Source organism: Cebus imitator, unplaced genomic scaffold (genome assembly GCF_001604975.1).
Source record: "Cebus imitator isolate Cc_AM_T3 unplaced genomic scaffold, Cebus_imitator-1.0 Scaffold139, whole genome shotgun sequence".
Classification (NCBI taxonomy): domain Eukaryota; kingdom Metazoa; phylum Chordata; class Mammalia; order Primates; family Cebidae; genus Cebus; species Cebus imitator.
Window position 1 is genome coordinate 4,610,000 of NW_016107454.1, and position 19,779 is coordinate 4,629,778.

The 19,779-nt window shown below is 40.9% G+C and overlaps 1 non-coding gene across 1 annotated transcript; it reads right to left on the reverse strand.

Moving 5' to 3' along the window:
• Positions 1 to 891: 891 nt before the first annotated feature.
• On the reverse strand, positions 892 to 1,051 carry LOC119473203. Its single transcript, XR_005202408.1, has one exon. It is a non-coding gene; the product is annotated as a U1 spliceosomal RNA (small nuclear RNA).
• Positions 1,052 to 19,779: the final 18,728 nt, after the last annotated feature.

A 19,779-nucleotide genomic window follows, 5' to 3' on the forward strand; every position in this document is an offset into this window, starting at 1 on the left:
TTAGAATTATTACTTTGCAATTAAGTTTGTGCCTCAATGATGTTTATTCAGGCAATACATTTAAGAAAGGATTTCATGAAAGTCAATATTCTCAATGGCAGCTGGAGATATCTTGGTTCATAAAATATTGCACTTTAGGGTAGATCATGGGAAGTTAAACCTTCAGTCCCTCTCTGCTGTCCCCTATAAAGCTGTTTTTAAATCTCCTCTTTCCAAAGGCTGGGATCATTCCCCTTTCATCAGTGTCTTTTATTATTCATTTAAAACCTCTGTTGACACTTTCTTCACTGTAGTTTTGGGGGTTTTCGTTTGCTTTTTCTGTTTCCTTCATTGGGTTGTGAACTCTTCAAATGTAAAAACCACATATTGTTGACTTCCATTTCTAGGTCTAGTTTGGTTTTCTGGGTTAGAACTGGCTCCCAGTAAAGCACTTCAATAAAAGCACTGAAGAACTTCAGTTATAAGCAGATGATAAGAAAAGTATTTAAGACAACACGGGTAGATATGGGCTGATTTTAGGACAGAAAACAAACTAACATAAAGGGAATGATGAAAAAGGAAGTTTGGAGAAAGAATAGAAGAAAAATATTTTTAATGTCAAATATCATATCCTGATCTCTGGGTTTTTTTTTCTTTCTCAAATGTAATTGGACTATTTAGTCTAGAATATATATTGCCATAATAGTTATAGAAATGCTTTTCAGTTGTTTAACAATTCAAATCAGCAATGGTTATGCGAGTTTGAAAAATAAGAAAAAAAAAAAGATAAATATGGAAGGCATTTGTGCCAGGGATCCACAAATCTGATGCTTTGAGATTGCAATCAGGTTTCTGAAGTTGAGAGCTGGGCAGCCAACGAGGCAGTTACTTGCCTTGTGCGTCATCTTTTATTTTAAGCGCGAACGCGGTCCCCCACTACCACGAATTATGCAGTCGACTTTCCCACATTTGGGGAAATCACAGGGCTAAGCACATCCGGAGTGCAACGGATAAGCCCCACCCTGGGAAAACCACCTTCGTGATCACGGTATCTCCCCTGCCAGGTAAGTATGTGCATCATCTTCTTAAAACGTGGCATTTTCCCAGGGTAATTATTCAATAAGCCTAAGTACACACCTTAGGTGTTGGGTTTTGGCTCTGAAAATGTGAAAGCCTAATGCTTAGAATTAAAAGACACCAGCATTTTCCATCTTCTTCATATAATGCAGGTGGAATTTGTAGAGCAGAGCCACCTTCTAACTCAGATGATCTGATTATGCACAGACAGGCAATGGAAAAGATGGTTATTTAGGGTTGTACAGAGCAAGTGTACCCTTCATAAATGATGTTTACCCTTCATAAATGCCTATGAGACTTTAGGATTCCTCCTACTAACTGAGACTATTCTAAATAGCCAACAGATGGTGCCTGGTGATGATCAGGAACCACTGTTTCAATCAATTATATTCTCACCCATATTTTGCTCAACTCAGTGAACTGCAATGACTCAGCATTAATAATTTCCTAAGCATATATTTTTGTCCAACTGATCATCTTGCTACTAGTTCTGAACTCTTTCACTAGATACAGTTTATAACATAAGGCTTTTTTTCTTAACATCATTCATTTTCTTGAAATTTTCAAGACTAAACCTATTAAACAATATTAAAAAGCAAAGCTGTAGATTCCTTATTGTAATTCCCAGTTAAATACATCTTCCACCAGCAAACATAGTCAAGATATTGCTTAGTCACTCATAAAATATTAAAAAGTTCAATATTAGTCATTTTACAGAACCATAAGAGGTTGGATAAGTTTATTGGTTCAATTTTGGCCAAATCTATAAAAAGCTCATGCTCTATAATAGTTGCATTCTTAATAAAGGCGTTTGCAGAAGAACAAGAATGTTCTTTCGAAACCAGACATGAATTTTATGCCCTAACTCACTATGACTCATGGTAAGAATTGGTTCTCATAAAATTTATTTTCTATTTTACAACTAAAATGATCGGTTGACTTTCCAAAATAAATTCTGGTCTCAGGTTTATCAAGATTCAAGTTCACATATGCTATAGAGTGAGTAAATAGTCTTTGCTATCAAAATCAAAATATGATTGTGATTTTTTTAGGGGAATAAGAGTGTCCTACTGCACAAGGGGTCAGTGCATGTCTCAAACTATGTAAGAAAGAGATGCAGTTATTCATTATGCAATGCTTCCTGTCACCATGTGTCAGATCCTGCCACATGACAAACACCAGGCACAACAGAAGCACAGCTCCTTCCCCCTTCTCACTGTCGACCAACGTGAACATACATACTCACTTTGCATGTAATTAGTGTCCTAGCAGGTGTATGTGGAAAGTTCTTTGGGAACCCAGGGTGGGAGAAGCTAGATCTGCTTAGAGAGAGAGCAAGCCATTTTCAGAATGAACATTTCAACAAACACTCGTGGGGAGATAGAAAAACAGTGAGGGTATGAGCTTTGGATTTGCTTTTCTCTCTTAATCCAGTGTGACTTTGAATGACTAATACCAATTGTTGGACAATTTTGTGTGTATTTGTTTTCTATTTGTAAAATGGAATAATGAAAAGATCACAGAAACTAGACTAACTCACACAGCTGATGCAATTATTAAAGGAAATGATGTTTGAGAAAGTTCATTAGAGACTACAACAATAAGCTTACTAAAGAGTAGATTAAGAAGATGAACTGAGGACGGATTTGGGGGACAGTTAGCCATATGAGAAGTATGTGCTTTTTTTCCCAGAGGCGATCTTATTTCGTAAATCATCTTTGAGATAGAAAATGAACCTGGAAGAAATGCAGAAAAGAAAGTAATCTAAGAATAAAAGTCCAGGAACCAATCGAAGATAATTATGAAAGTATAGATCAGAGATAATAATTACCTAAACTGAGTAATAATAGAATAAAATGGAAAGGAGAGGTGAACCTAAGATGAATTAAAGGAGAAGCAATAAACCTTGGTAACTGATTTAATGCAGGTGACAAGAGTGAAAGAGGAATAAAGGTGACCATTTCTTACCCCAAGTAACTAAAAGGATGCCATGGTCATTAACCAAAGGAAGACACCTACGATATCTGGGGAAGACAAGTAGCATCTCAGGATGTCGTCTGGATGCCTTTGTGAACATATTTTGACATCACAGGAATAGGGCTCAGGAGAGAGGTTGGAGGTAGATAAATTGTTTAAAGATTCATCAATATAGATTTTGTATCTTATAGAAAATAAATCAAATTGAATTAAAAATAATAAAACTCAAACCCCACTCTTCTGGTCATAAATGGGGAGCCCCAGTATAGATCATAGCATCTTTCTGAAGGTCATCCCTTTGGAGAAAGTGCTTTCAAGTCTGTTTAGAATAATTAATTTGATGTCTTATTTAGGCAAAATGACACTTCTTTGGGAAGGGGAATTTCATAATTCTAGAGCATGACTGAGATGCTTTACATTTTTAGAACCTGTTCCCTAGGGAACATTTGTGAGGAGGAAGGCTCTGGAATCACTTGTAAAGAGTGGCACTTGAAGCTTCCAGGAGCATCAAGAGTTGAGGGCATCAAGGCAGGTGTATGACGGAAAGATGGTGGACCCAGCAGCGAATCTGGTTGGGAGATGTGGTGACACAGTATTCATTCAGCCTCGGGGCAGGTGCAGCTGGTGTCACCACCCCAGGCATTGCGATGGGGATTCAAGAGCATTACTCTTATTTTAAGACAAGTTCTACAGGTGTGATTTGGGATGCCATCCCTGAAAAAGGACAGAATACTATTAATGAATGACATTTAATCTTCAGGTACAAGGAATAGGATAGCCAGAACCAAACCTCGGCATGTTTAAGAGCCCGAATTTCAGGATGAAGCAGAAAAATACATTTATCACATTAGAAGCCAGGACAACTGGTGCTAAGGCACAGAGTGTTGAGTTTTAAGCCTTGGTTGCTACTCAAAGTGTAGTTCTCGGAGAAGCAGCCCAGCCATCCCCAGGAGCTTGTGAGAAAGCGGGAAAAAGGAGCGGGGACCAGATGCCTTTGGTGGTTCTTTCCAGTGCTGACCTCGCTCTACATGAATTGGGTTGGAGTTTATATTAGGAAGTAAGGATAGGTAAATATTGGGTTCAATTTTTTTTTTAAAGAATAAGAATGGAGATGTTAAAAGCAATGAAAGAAAGCAGAGAATATTTGATGATGCATTCAATACAGAAGGCTAGGCATAAGAGGTGATGTGGAATAAAGGTCATGAGAATTCTGAGCTTAGATCAGTGGGAAATAATTGTATCATTAACAAAGGATGCAATTTCGGAAGAAGGGATTTTTTGTTGATGTAGAGGGAAGATTGTAATCTTATAAACCATGACTTCCAAAATATCACAAATAAATTTGTAATCATTTGCCATAATTTTAGTGACATGTTATTAAATTGTGACCTAAAATTGTGCATCTTTTTATAAAATGCTGATTTTATAAAATTCCTTTTCAGAAGCCCCCCAAAAAATATTATACTCATATAACATTATACATCATATAATGTATATGATGTATAATACCTATACAGTATATGATGTATATGTTTTTAAAAAATTAAGAAGAACCTCATTGAAAAGTGTTCCTTTCTACATAGAATGGATGAGGATTAAATATCACTCATGGAGAGACAGATGATTTTTAATTTTTAAATGTTTTATTCTTCTGTGCCATTTCACTGAAATAAGGAGCAGGCTTCCAATATAACTGATGTTACCTGTAAGATGGTAGATCCAGTGGAAAGCATTAAAATAAATCTGTGGAAAACAGTCTATATGCCTCCACTCTCCCCTTTCTCCTGGTTCTGGAAGCAGCACCACATCTTGAACTTTTCAGAAACAAGTTGAAGAAATTTCAAGTCAGATTTCCTAGGTTCATGGAAAATCTCTTCGTCCACTCTTGAGAGTCTTTAACACAGACTGATATTTCCTTTTGTATGATTGAGAGCGTGAACCTTATTTCTTAGCTACCTGAAGACCTTCAAATTACTTACTTTCGTGGCAAAGTGCATTAAGGCAGGCATGTTACTGCACAAGACCACCTGCATTCTGACCACAGTCAGAATTGGGAGAATTGGGCTCTGCAGGGCTGCCACACTGTCAGACGCTGACAAATGATGAGCTCTGTGGAAGTGCAAAGGAAGGAAGAAGACCACTGCCGCTGCCACTTACGCAGACGCTGGCTCATCACTTACTGTGGAAAACTAGTGATTAGACTACAACAGCAGCCGTAGACTAGTGATTTGCCTTTTACAATTTTTCTTAAAGCAGGGCCCAGAAACCAGCACCTGGACAATGCATTTTCCACCTAATCATCCTCAAAGGATGTTCTGTCTGACAGGTCAAAGAAACTTCTCCCAGGAATTACGGGTTTTTATTTTATGAATGCATAATGGTTGCTGATGTGTTGGAGAGGGACTTGGTTGCTGAGTTTCCGATCACAAAGCTGGGTCTCGGGCACTTCTCTTTGTCCTGCTCAGTCCCTCACAGCACTGTTTTACACCACAGACAAAGAGTGAGAACATGAAGCCCTGTGGGGCACAGGTGTAAGTGAGGAAAGTCTCACTGTTAAAACCTAAGGGTTCTTCTGCCTTGTAACTGTTCCTATTTTCCTTGATACTGTAACAATGTAAGAGTATTCAAACATGCTTACTCTGGAGAGTTCCATTAAACAAAACAAAACAGAAAACCAAACCAAACCTGCCTAATGGCAAAATGTAAGGAAACGATTGCTATAGAAACGCCTAGTAGTTACACGCAAGGGGAAAAGCAACTCTGCAAAATTAAAACTTGATGATTTTGTAAAGTAAGTCATGCAATCAAAGACCCTCATCTTATCCGGAAGAAATCAAGACTCGGAGACTGAGTGATTTTCCCAGGTAAGTGACAGTTTGGCACCACAAACATTTGAGCATCTTCCACTCAATATATCCTGGGCAAGGCTGTGGGGATACAAAGAGGAGAATACCCACTGATGTTCTTCACGGGGTTCCCAGTCCAGGCAACAGAGCTGCACGCCGACAGAGGCGGTGTAAGGAGGAATGATGTCAGCTGGGCCTCTTTCCATTGCACCATGTGGCCCTCTCTCATACCAGTATTCTCTGCTCACAGAATCTCATCAAATCTGCCACTGTAACCAGGTCCGGAGCAGGTTACAGGGGTGGTCAGGCGTGTTTTCCCAGGTCCTTGGGCCTCACTCACCCAAGAATGGGGAGAGAGCCCCGGTAGTATGGTGAGCTTGTTCAAGTAAGTATAGGACCCAGGCAGTTTTGCAGAAAAGCAATTTAGTAGGCAGAGAGAGACAAAAAGAGAAATAGAGAGAAAGAGTGAGAGAGAGAGAGCACCCATGCTGTCATGGGAGGGGATCCAGAGATGGAGTCCTCACAGGTAAAGAGAGAGAAAGAAGACTCCCATGCTGCTGTGGGAGGGGATCCCAGAGAGGGAAATCCATATAGGTAAGAGAGAAGGCGGAATTTAACCCTGGGAGTTACTCCTGCCCCATTCAAGTTTTTCTCCAGTGAGAAGAGCTTTTCCAAACTTCCTCTGGACTGATTGATCTTTGACTCTGATGCTGGATTGGCTGCCTGGCTCGCAATAGACCCCTCCTTCCAAGGCTTTTTGGTGGTCTTTTTAAACAGAGAAAGCTCACCTGGCTGTCTACCTTCCCATGCACTGCAAAATTAGAAAAAGAATTCTTGGCTCGAGGGAGGGTGGGGGAAGGGAAGTGGATAGAGGTATGGCACTGGGAAGTTGAATCCACGCCCCTGTGGACCCTGGAAGAGAAGTTAACATAGTCCCTCACTACCACATATTTATTTGTATTAATAAATATGTATTAACAGCTACTAAGAACAAGACATTGAGCTATAGGATACAGACAGAATCAACATAAGAAATCCATAATCCCTTTCTTTAACGCATTTATCATCCGGCAATCAGAATGACACTGTTGAAGGACAGTTGGAATGCAGAACAGAAGTGGAAGAGGGTTTCAGAAGGCACACAGGGAAGTCCAGACTGGGGCAGAAGGAAGGAGGTGTCAGATGGAGGAAGGTCGCAACTAAACTATATGCAAAGGCACGGAGGGGCAGAAAAGCCCAAGCTGTGCTCTGGGGACACCAGGATTGGTGCAGGAAATTTGGCTGTGGGACGGAGGAGGATGGAAGTGGGAGCGGAAGATGAATGGCAGCCGTTCTCTGTTGTGGCCGGAGGGAAAGGCAGAGCTGGGAAGTTGGGATCATTTTTAAACAATAATATAATCTTTTGACTTTTTTTTTTTTAAAGCAGATACATTAATATTTTTGCCTTTAAGCTTTAGAATTTTTGGCCAGACAGCAGTAGAAAGACCAAACTGGATGCAGTTAAACATGTAAATCCTGTTCTTGTCTTTGAGTCATGGCACCTAGTGTTCTCACTGACTGCATAGATAACACACTTCTGCTCCCAGGGGTCCTTTAAACAATCCGTTCTGCATATTCCAAGGAATACAGCCTCATGTCTGTTGATGCAAAGGTACTTCAAATATAATTCAAGCCCAGCCTCTCATATTCACAATGAGAAAATTGAGACAAAGATAAGTGAAGTGACTTTTCATGGCGTTCCCTTGAATACCTGCAAAATAAAAATTTGACCATACAGCACACTCAGAGAGGAGTCTGTGTCCAGTGGGAGCTGCTTCATGGCTTCACCCACACCGTGGCCAAGGAAAACCTGCCCTCCTGTTCCTTTCCTCAGAAAATTAATTTCTTGGGTCACAAGCAGTGACTTAGGCCTGTAATCCCAGAACTTTGGGAGGCCAAGTTGGGCAGATCACCTGAGGTTAGGAGTTGGAGACCAGCCTGATCAACATGGAGAAACCCCGTCTTTACTAAAAATACAAAATTAGCTGGGAATGGTGGCACGTGCCTGTAATCCCAGCTGCTTGGGAGGCTGAGAAAAGAGAATTGCTTAAACCTGGGAGGCGGAGATTGTGATGAGCCGAGATCACACCACTGCACTCCAGCCTGGGCAACAATAGCAAAACTCCGTCTCAAAAAATATAATAATTTATTGAGCTTACTTTGGTAGAAACATGGGTCTACTGCATGTCCTGTGCAGGTTTAAAAACCCCACTTAGTTGTTAATTGCCATTCATCCTTTTGGATCCTCTGGCATATGCAATATTTCATAGCTTATCTAAACTCACTAAAGATCAAATGCTCAAGCTAAATGCGTAGGGTCAATAGGCTGACTTGCAGCTTCCATGTACATTTGTTTTAGTATATTATCCACGGTGTAGGCATCCACTTCAATACTTTTCCTCTACATTTCAACACCTTAGGGGAAACTGAGGCTGTTATGCATCTTTGACTGAAAAAGTCCTATGAAAACCAGGGAAGGCAGAGGCAGATTTAAGGTCATTGTGTGTACACGACATGTAATTGCTTGTGTTAAAATACATACTTATCGTCTCTATGTTCACCACCAAACAAAAAAACACACACACAAACAAAATCTATGTGAACTTTTGATCGCCTGGAGGTAAAGGGGAAATCTATGTTTAGGTCAGAAACAAACATCATAGAACAACAAACATGGTGGTACTTAAAATTAATGTGTCAAATGTGAAATGTAAATCACATCTCAGCTGCAAATATTTAACCAGATATGTGTGAGAAGCAAAGAAAAATAAGTGGCTTCTTTAAAAAGAGCTACCACTGGTATCCAGGTTGTGCTCTTGGATCTGAACCCCACTCCTCCTAAATTCCCATGTGCTTTTTCACATCTCTTCCCAAATCTGCTCCAGGAAAGTTAATAAGAGATGAGTCCAGCTCTAAGTAAATGAAGGGTCTTATTTACTTGGAAGATCATTAGAGGTAGAATGCAAGATGATGCTTCAATCTCTGAGCCTAAAACAAAAGCTTGCTCATGTGGACTTTGAACCAATGTGCTTACTGTGGAGAAATGCACACCAAGCATGTTGCTTTGGTAGTGAAGCATGCCACCATCACTGTCTTCCCTTCTCTAGTCCATCTACTATAACATTTCAAAGGCTCATGATGTGCTGAAGCAAACATGGGAATCCAACCTCTAATTCAGGGTTGGAAACATAAAGGGATGTGTACATGAGGCATTGTGATCCCAAATACTCACCAGCCAGCTGTCTTCTGCTTGAGCAATTTATTTGGAATACCACAGTTAAACTTATATTTACTCTTACCTACTGGGCAGGCATAGTATTAAGAATAAATTATTTTAAATCCCTTCCCTGAAAAAGAAAAGTATTGTGAAAAAGCAACATCTTGTTGCCAGAACTGTTCTGAGACATTAAGAGTGGGCAACGGCTACATATTTTTAACTCCACATAGTAGTTATTAAAAAGAATTCAAATGGTTTCCAGCAGGAATCATTCTTCTGTCTGGGGAAGGTGTAAATGCAGATGCCAAGAAAAGATTTCAGTTCACTCATTGGTGCTATCCTGTAACACTCTGTGACCTTGATGGGATGGATCTAGAGACAAGGACATGGGAACCATTTGGTCAACCCATGGTCTAAGTTAAGGAAGAATGAAGCACACAAAGAATGCTTTGTGGATATTTTAATTCAAGCCATATTTCTTGGATTCTGTCCACAGTGTTTTTATTTAATCAATTTGTAATGTATTATAGTGACAATATGAGTTGTCATATTTCTGCTTTTACTCATTGCAAACAAAAAGGCTTACACAGAGTCAACTTTCTCCAGAACTAGGGTTTAGTCGTCTGTGCCCTCATTTTCATCAGATTTCCTTGAAAGTAAAAAAGGTCAATGATGAATTTTTATAGAGTCTCAAAAAGGTGTCAAAATCGCATTCTCAAATGCTACAGCACATTAAGGAACAGAGACACTGTAGTTGTCCAAATGTCTTTCTGTTGGGGAGAATAAATGGGAGCAGAACAGGTGTGTTTAAGCTGGGACTGTGACTGTCATCCTCCCAGTTGAGTTTGCCAGTACGGAAGAGTCATCTTCACCCTCCTCTGTCTGTTAAGTGGCTGCTTCCTGCCTCCTGCATCCTGAATGTCCCATGTGCATTTCTTCTCTGTGTTCCTTCCAAGGGGCTGGGACCAGTCCAGTTACTTATCTGTCCTCAAGCCTTCTACCTGGTGCTCCGTTCTCTACCCCATCATCTTCTTTGACAGCCAAAGTAATTTTATAAAGTAAATGTCAAATGATGTTCACCCCCACATTCAGCAGGATTAAGCTCCCTCTCTTAGGCATGGCACATTGTGTCTTTCTAAACTTAGCTGGGCCATTATCTCACTTCCTCTGCGTCCATTTTCCTCCAGATACGTCTTCCCTTTTCCCAAATCCATGACATATTTCACACCTTTAAACCATGGCTTTTACTACGTTTCCTGCTTATTGTTTTCTCTCTCCCTAAATCCAGGCACTCTTCCCTTACACATGCAGTAAATTGCTGTTGAACCTTAAAAACCCAATTGTGAAGATAAAGACATCCCTTCAATCTTTTTTTTTCTATTTATTTATTTTATTGCATTTTAGGTTTTGGGGTACATGTGAAGAACATGCAAGATTGTTGCATAGGTACACATGTGGCAATGTGATTTACTGCCTTCCTCCCCTTCACCTACATCTGGCATTTCGCCCCATGCTATCTCTCCCCACGCCCCACCGTCCCTCCCCTATTTCCCCCCAACAGACCCCTGTGTGTGATCCTCCCCTCCCTGTGTCCATGTGTTCTCATGGTTCAACACCCGCCTATGAGTGAGAACATGCGGTTTTTTGATCTTCTGCTCTTCTGTCAGTTTGCTGAGAATGATAGTTTCCAGGTTCATCTATGTCCCTACAAAGGACATGAACTCATTGTATTTTTATGGCTGCATAATATTCCATGGTGTATATGTGCCACATTTTCCCTGTCCAGTCTATCATCAATGGGCATTTGGGTTGGTTCCAGGTCTTTGCTATTGTAAACAGTGCTGCAATGAACATTCGTGTGTGCGTGTCCTTATAGTAGAACGATTTATAATCCTTTGGATATATAACCAGTAATGGGATTGCTGGGTCAAGTGGAATTTCTACTTCTAGGTCCTTGAGGAATCGCCACACTGTCTTCCACAATGGTTGAACTAATTTACACTCCCAATCTTTTCTTTTTTTTTCTTTGAGACGGAGTTTCAGTCTTGTTGCCCGGGCTAGAGTGCAATGGGAGAGCTTGGCTCACTGTAAGCTCCACCTCCTGGTTTCAAAGGATTCTCCTGCCTCAGTGCCCCCAAGTAGCTGGTATTATAGGTGCCCACCACCATGCTCCACTAATTTTTGTATTTTTAGTAGAGACAGGATTTCATCATGTTGGCCAGGCTGGTTTTGAACTCCTAACCTCAGGTGATCTGCCCACCTCGGCCTCCCAAAGTGCTGGAATTACATGTATGAGCTGCCGCACCCGGCCTCATCTGTCTTTTTATGTCAACTCATGTCCAGTTGGCTCACCCAGCAGTTTTTCTGTAGCCTATGTGGGTGTTGACAATGTGTGTGGTTCAAAGGCTGCCGACAGGCCCGTGTCTGGGACTAACCTCAGCCCTAGTCAGATTATCTTAGCAATTCATTTATCCTCATCTGGTTTCATTCCTCACCTACAAAGAAGTGATGAGAGTAATAAAGGCTGTTTCCAAGGTGCTGTGAGAATCGACGGAGATCATACATGTAAAACACGCAACTCAGTGCCTGGCACCATGACAGACAGAGCCCGTTAATATTCCTGTGATGATTATTGCAGTTTTATGCCACATTATTATGTCAGCTCAACACATCTCTTTCCCTGCTAGATTGTGTATTTTCTAAGGGAGAGAATGAGCCTTATTGGCCTTTCCAATAAGGCACTTTCTTTACATCCACATGACATCGTGCAAGTACATAGTTGTGAAGGTTACCAGACATGGTGCAGGCTGCTTAGCTCAATTTAAATTTCAGGTAAACAACAAAATTTCTTAGCACATGTCCAAAATATTAAAGGTGACATACTTTTACTGAAAATATATTTTTATATATTTGAAATCCAAATTTGATTGGGTGTCCGGTATTTTTATTTCCCAAATCTAGCAACTCCAATTGATGTTTATCATCTAAGTTACTTCCTACAACAATTTTTTGAGATTAGGATTCATAAAAGACTCTCCTATGGAATTGAAGCTATTAGTTACTTATAAAAAATATTTGAGACATCAACACTTATTTCCCTGTGATCCTGCACTGGATTATGAATGTCTCAGTGGAAACCTCACCATTGTGAAACTAACACAAATAAGCAAACTAAAAAAGTATGTCATCGCTACCGTTTTTCCTTTTACCAAGCAGGGGAAATCACCAAGTGAGGGAAAGGACAAAGTGCCATTTCCTTGGAATTTTGGAATTCCTAGGCATCCATGATCCCTTTCATTCTCCTGTCCCCGGAGGGAGCGAGTGAGTCAGAAAGTAAACCTCAACCCCAGCCACTCCAGTGCAGTTTCCTAACTCATTTCCTCCTCGCTCCCCTCCACCTTCAGTGTTCCTAACTTCTAAAACCTAAAGAAGATTAGGAAATGAGATGAGAGCATGAGTGTTGTTGAAATTAAGTGTCCGCGGAAACCAGTATTCGTATGCCTACTGTATTAGTCCATTTTCACGCCTCTATAAAGAACTGACAAAGACTGGATACTTTATAAAGGAAAGAGGTTTAATTGACTTACAGTTCAGCATGGCTAGGGAGGCCTCAGGAAACTTATAATTATGGCAGAAGGTGAAGGAGAAGCAAGGTATCTTCTTTACAAGGTGGCAGGAAGGAGAATGAATACAGGAAGAACTACCAAACACTTACAAAACCATCAGATCCTGTGAGAACTCACTGACTATCATAAGAACAGCATGAGGGAAACCACCCCCATGATTCCATTACCTCCACCTCCTCACTCCCTTGACACCTGGGGATTATAAAGATTATGGTGATAACAATTCAAGATGAGATTTTGGGTGGGGGCACAGCCAAATGATGTCACCTACCAAGGAGGATTAGTATATTTTCTTTTCTTCTTCCTCTTCTTCTTCTCCTTCTTCTTCTTCTTCTTCTTCTTCTTCTTCTTCTTCTTCTTCTTCTTCTTCTTCTTCTTCTTCTTCTTCTTCTTCTTTTTTTTTTGATGCTGCAAAGACAAATATTTATTTGCTTATGGAGAATAAAACAGGAAATTACAAAATTAAGGAAAAGTATTGATTTATAAACAGACCATTGCGGTGACTGTCAAAAGCATTTTACCCAGTGAGGTGTTCCATTAACTAGATACAACTATAAGAATGAAAGTCTATTTTTTTGTCCTATGTTTATCTAAGGAACAAAACAGAACCTTACCAAAAACTGTGGCTTATAACATTTTTTAAAGATGATTTCCATTTTTGGATCTGCTATTTTGTTATTTCTATGATTTCAAGAAGATGATGATGAGGGTAGCCATTACCATCAAAGGACCCACACATCAGAATCGAGAGCACCCCTATAACTGGCCTGTGGAATAGAGGGCTTGCTGGGATTTAGCGGCTTAGGGGGAGAGGGCAGCAAGGGAGAGTTGCCTGTGGACCCCCATTACAAAGAAGAACCAAGGTAAGAGAACCATATTGATGCGAGCAGCTCAGAGAAAGTCAACTACTTACTTCTTTCCTTCTCCTTCCTTCCTTCTCCTTCCTTCTTTCCTTCCTTCCTTCCTTCCTTCCTTCCTTCCTTCCTTCCTTCCTTCCTTCCTTCCTTCTTCCTTCCTTCCTTCTTCCATCTCTCTTTCATACCTCTTCTCTTATTCTCTCCCTTTCTCTCTTTCTTGCTTTATCTTTTGTGTCAAAACAAGCTCAAGAAATAGAAAAAACGAACGGGACTGGAAGGTGTATTAGGGTTCTCTAGAAGCCCTATATATACACAGTAGTTTATTAAGTTTTTTTTAGGCTTTTCTTTTTTAAAAATTTTTTTATTGTACTTTAGGTTCTGGGGTACATATGCAGATTATACAGGATTGTTGCATAGGTACATAAATGGCAAGGTGGTTTGCTGCCTCCATTCCCCCGTCATCTGTATCTGTAATTTCTCCCCATGTTATCCCTCCCCAGCCTCCCCACCCCCCACTGTGCCTCCCCTGGTACCCCCCAACAGACCCCAGTGTGTGATGCTCCCCTCCCTGTGTCCATGTGTTCTCATTATTCAACACACGCCTATGAGTGAGAACATGCAGTGTTTGATTTTCTGTTCTTGTGTCAGTTTGCTGGGAATGATGGTGTCTATATTCATCCATGTCTCTACAAAGGACACAAACTCATCCATTTTTATGGCTGCATAGTAATCCATGGTGTATATGTGCCACATTTTTCTTGTCCAGTCTATCATCGACAGGTATTTGTGTTGGTTTCAGGTCTTTGCTATCGTAAATAGTGTTGCAATGAACATAAGTGTGCATGTGTCTTTAAAATAGAATGGTTTATAATCCTTTGAATATATATCCAGTAATTGGATTGCTGTGTCTAATGGAATTTCTATTCCTACATCCTTGAGGAATTGCCACACTGTCTTCCACAATGGTTGAACTCACAGTGTAAAAGTGTTCCTATTTCTCCACATTCTCTCCAGCATCTGTTGTCTCCAGATTTTTTAATGATCACCATTCTAACTGGCATGAGATGGTATCTCAATGCAGTTTTGATTTGCATTTCTCTAATGACCAGTGTTGATTAGCATTTTTTCATATGTTTGTTGGCCTCATATATGTCTTCTTTTGGAAAGTGTCTGTTCATGTTATTTGCCCACTTTTGAATGGATTTTTTTTTTCTTGTAAATCTGTTTTAGTTCTTGGTAGATTCTGGATATTAGCCCTTTGTATTAAGTATTAACTCACAGAATCACAAGGTTCCACATAGGTTGTCTGCAAGCTGGGGAGCAAGTAGAGCCAGTCCGAGTCACAAAACTGAAGAACTTGGTGTCCAATGTTTGAGGACAGGAAACATCCAGCATGAAAAAGATGTTGGTTGGGAAGCTAGGCCAGTCTAGTCTTTTCACATATTTCTGCTTGCTTTATATTCTGACCACACTGGCAGCTGACTAGATGGTGCCCACCCAGATTAAGGGTGACCTGCCTTTCCCAGCCACTGACTCAGATGTTATATTCCTTTGGCAACACGCTTACAGACACACCTAGGATTAATACTTTGCATCCTTCAATCCAATCAAGTTAGCACTCAGTATTAACCATCACAGAAGGCTTTTTTTTTTTTGTATAAAATGAGATGCATTAGTTTTCTGTTACCAGTGTATCATATTGCTTAGTGACTTAAAACAACAATAATTTATCCTCATACAGTTCAGGTTGTTGGATGTCTGAAATGAATCTAAAGGGCTAAAATCAAGGTCTTAACAAGTCTGACCCTTTCTGGGGGCTGTAAAAGAGAATTTGTTTCTGTGTGTTCCAGCTTCTAGAGGCTGCCAGCATGCCTTTGCTTGTGGTTGCATCACTTGGACCTGCCTCCATGATCACTGCCTTCTAGGTATGACCACCCTGCCTCCCTCTTGGAAAGACTCTTGTGATTATACTGAGACTTCCCACATAATACAGGATAGTCTTCTCATTATAAAATCCCTAATCACATCTGCAAATCCCTTCTGCTGTATACATTGAGAGGTTCTGGGGATTAGGACATGCACACTTTGGGAGCAGCCATTGCTCAGTTTATCACAGAGGCTACCAAACATTCCAAATAAGAGCCTTAAGACAGTGGCCCTCTGGCAGCTTGCCTAGACTCCAGCCTGCTCCTGGGTCTTATACCAGAGCACTGTGTTCTCTCATTTCTCTGCATTCCTCACTGCTTTTACTCTGCCTTCTCAGAACCCTTGTTTCCTCTGCTTCCTCTTCAGCTTGAAAGTGGCACCCTAAGGCCACCCCAGTAGCCATGGCACATTAATGTTATATTCCTTTACATTCCTCAGATAGCCTGAGTCTGTAGTTTCCACTATTAAAAGAGAGAGAGAGAGAGGCTGAGTTTCCCTGTTAACAAACCTTCGTCCTTGCTGAGTGCCTACCACCCTGTGAGCAAGGGAGGCCTTACACATAGAACCAGTCCTCAACTCCACAGCTGTCTTTATGGCTTCTGTGAAAGCTCAGCTTCATGTCTTATTTTCTACTTTTTCTGGTTCTTTTAGCAACGCTTTTTTGAAAACAATGATAATATGACAATACAAAGCACCTCATTAAAGCCACAGGAAAGTAACCTGATAATTTTACAAGGATGCCTGACTTACGCGTAGCCAGAAATCCATTCCTGTCCTAAAGGAGAATGAAGCTTTTAATTGTAACAGAAGTTAACTGCAATCTTGTTTTGGGAAGGCTCTTTTTCTCATGCTGCTAATCTTCATATGCAGTTTTCAGATCATTCCAGTCTTTCACCACCCTATTGTGCTCTATGACATGGATAAAACTGATGACAAATGCTTGCTAAAAGAGATACTAAATACGGCAGGGTGGGGTGGCTCACATCTGTAATCCCAACACTTTGGGAGGCCAAGATGGGCAGATTAATTGAGGCCAAGATTTCAAGACCAGCCTGGCCAACATAGCAAAACCCCATCTCTACTTAAAATACAAAAAACTAGCTGGGGATGATGGCATGCACCTGTAGTCCCAGCTAGTTGGGTGGCTGAGGCCCAATAATCACTCGAACCTTGAAGGCAGAGGTTACAGTGAGCCAAGATCATGCCACTGCACTCCAGCCTATGTGACAGAGAGAGTTCCTGATTCAAATAAAATAAAATAATATAAATAAATTAAAAAGTGATACTAAATGCAATAGATAAAACTTAGAAGTCTTCCTTGTGTGGCTTCTTCAGAAAAGGTGGTCTCAGATAAAGCTAAAGGGTTATTGTATTAGTCTGTTTTCATACTGCTATTAAGATACCACCCAAAGCTGGGTAATTTATGAACAAAAGAGGCTTAGTTGACTCACAGTTCTGCATGGCTAGGAGGCCTCAAGAAACTTACAATCATGGCAAAAGGCAAAGGTGAGGCAGGCACCCTCTTCACAAGGTAGCTGGAGAGAGAGAGAGAGTGCACATGGGGAAATGCCATTTTTAACATCTTCAGATCTTGTGAGAGTTCCCTCACTGTCATGAGACCACCGTGGGGGAACTGCTCCCATAACCCAATCGCCTCCAACAAGGTCCCTCCTTGACAGGAGGGAATTACAACTTGAGATGAGATTTGGGTAATGACACAGAGTCAAACCTGGGACCCCTCCCAAATCTCATATTCTCACATTTCAAAACAAATCAAGCTTTCCCAACAGTCCCCTATAGAGTTAACTCATTCCAGCAGTAACCCAAAAGTTCAAGTCCAAAATTTCATCTGAGACAAGGCAAGTTTCTTCTGCCTACGAGCCTTTAAAATCAAAAGCAAGTTGGTTACTTCCCAGATACAATGGGGGTACAGGCATTGGGCAAATGTTCCCATTCCAAATTAGAGAAATCAGTCAAAACAAAGGAGCCACGTGCCCCATGCAAGTCCAAAACCTGACTGGGCAGTCATTAAATCTTAAAAATCCAAAATCTTCTTTAATTCAATGTCTCACATCCAGGGAATGGTGTTGCTAGGGTGGGTTCCCAATGCATTGGCCAGCTCCACTCCTTGTGGCCCTGCAGGGTACAGCCCCTGTGGCTGGTTTCACAGGTTGTTGTTGAGTGCCTACAGCTTTTCCAGGTGCATGGTGCCAACTTTTGGTGGATCTACAATTATGGGGCCTGGTGGCCCTCTTCTCACAGCTCGGCAAGGCAGTGCCCCAGGGAACTCTGTATTGGGGCTTCAACCCCACATTTCCCCTCTGCATTGCCCTAGTAGAGGTTCTCCATGAGAGCTCCTCCACTGCAGCAGACTTCTGCCTGGACATCCAGGCATTCCATACATCCTCTGAAATCTAGGCAGAGGTTCCCAAAGCTCAATTCTTGTCTTCTGTGTACCCACACAACACAAAGCCCAGCATCACATGGAAACCACCAAGGCTTGGGACTTGCATCCTCTGAAACAACAACCTGAGCTTTACATTGACCCCTGTTAGCCATGGCTAGAGCTGGAGCAGCTGGGGTGCAGGGAACCAAGTTCCAAGGCTGCACAGAGCAGTGTGGCCCTTGACCTGACCCACAAAACTATTTTTCTCTTTCAGGCCTTCAGGTCTGTGATGGGAGGGGCTGCCATGAAGGCCTCTAATATGTCCTGGAGAAATATTCCCCACCGTCTTGGCTATTAACATTCAACTCCTCATTACTTATGCAAATTTCTGCAGCTGGCTTGAATTCCTCTCCAGAAAATTGATTTTTTTCTTTCTTACTATGTGGTGAAGCTTCAAATTTTCCAAACCTTTATGTTCAGCTTCCCTTTTAAACATAAGTTCCATTTTCAAACCATCTCCTAGTGAATGCATATAACTGAATGCTTTCAGCATAAGCCAGGTCACCTCTTGAATGCTTTGCTGTTTAGAAATTTCTTCTGCCAGATACCTCAAATCATCTCTTTCAAGTTCAAAGTTATACAGATCCCTAGTGCAGGAGCAAAATTCTACCAGCCTCTTTGCTAAAGCATAGCAAGAGTGATCTTTACTCCAGTGCACAATAAGTTGCTCAGCTCTATCTGAGACCACCTCAGCCAGAATGTTATTGCCCATATCCCTATCAGCATTTTGGTCAAAACCATACAAGTCTCTAGGAAGTTTCAAACTTCCCCACATCTTCCTGTCTTTTTCTGAGCCCTCTAAGCTGTTCCAACCTCTGACTGTTACCCAGTTACAAAGTTGTGTCCACATTTTCAGGTTATTTTTATAGCAGTATTCCACTCCTGGTACCAATTATCTGTATTAGTCCATTTTCACACTGCTAGAAAGATACTACCTGAGACTGGTAATTTATAAACAAAGGAGTTTTAAATGACTCACAGTATCTCATGGCTGGGGAATCCTCAGGAATCTTATAATCATGGTGGAAGGTGAAGGGGGAAGTCTTCACAAGGCAGAAGGGGAGAGAGAGCATAGGAAACTGCCATGTTTAAAATCATCAGATCTCCTGAGAAATCCCGCACTATCATGAGAATAGCACGGGGAAAACTGCCCACATGATCCAATCACCTCCCACCAGGTTTTTCCCTTGACACAAGGGGATTACAATCTGAGATGATATTTGGGTAGGGACACAGAGCCAAACCACCTCTATTATGATATAACCTTTTAGGAGTTAAGCAATCAATTATCAAGGTTTGTATACTCTAAGCTTCTTGAACTTCAGTACTCTTATCTTTGAAATGGTTCTAATTACAATATCTGATGAATATTTAATGCTGGTAAAGAAACCAGTTGAATATAAAGATAATAGAAAAAAGAAAATACCATGTATATGCAAAATGCATTTTTGTGTTTAATACTGACACTGATTTCAGCCATGCCATTCTTGCAGATGTATGTAAATATTCATATTTTTCTCTACATAAGATTTGCACATTACATGGCAAATACTCACCATTGTGTGGTAGGGATAACTCTGATACTGACACTTGAGAAGACAAAATGGAATTAGAAAGAGACAGGGATAAAGATTTGGGCAAACTGGCTAAATTCCACCCACCCTTAAACTCCATTAAGTGAGATTTTGGGAATATGTCTTATATGTCCTAACATGGTTATCAGTTTTGCCAGTGGTACAATGAAGAAAGTAGTGCAGACTTCAAAGGATTGCCAGGAATTAAAATTTTT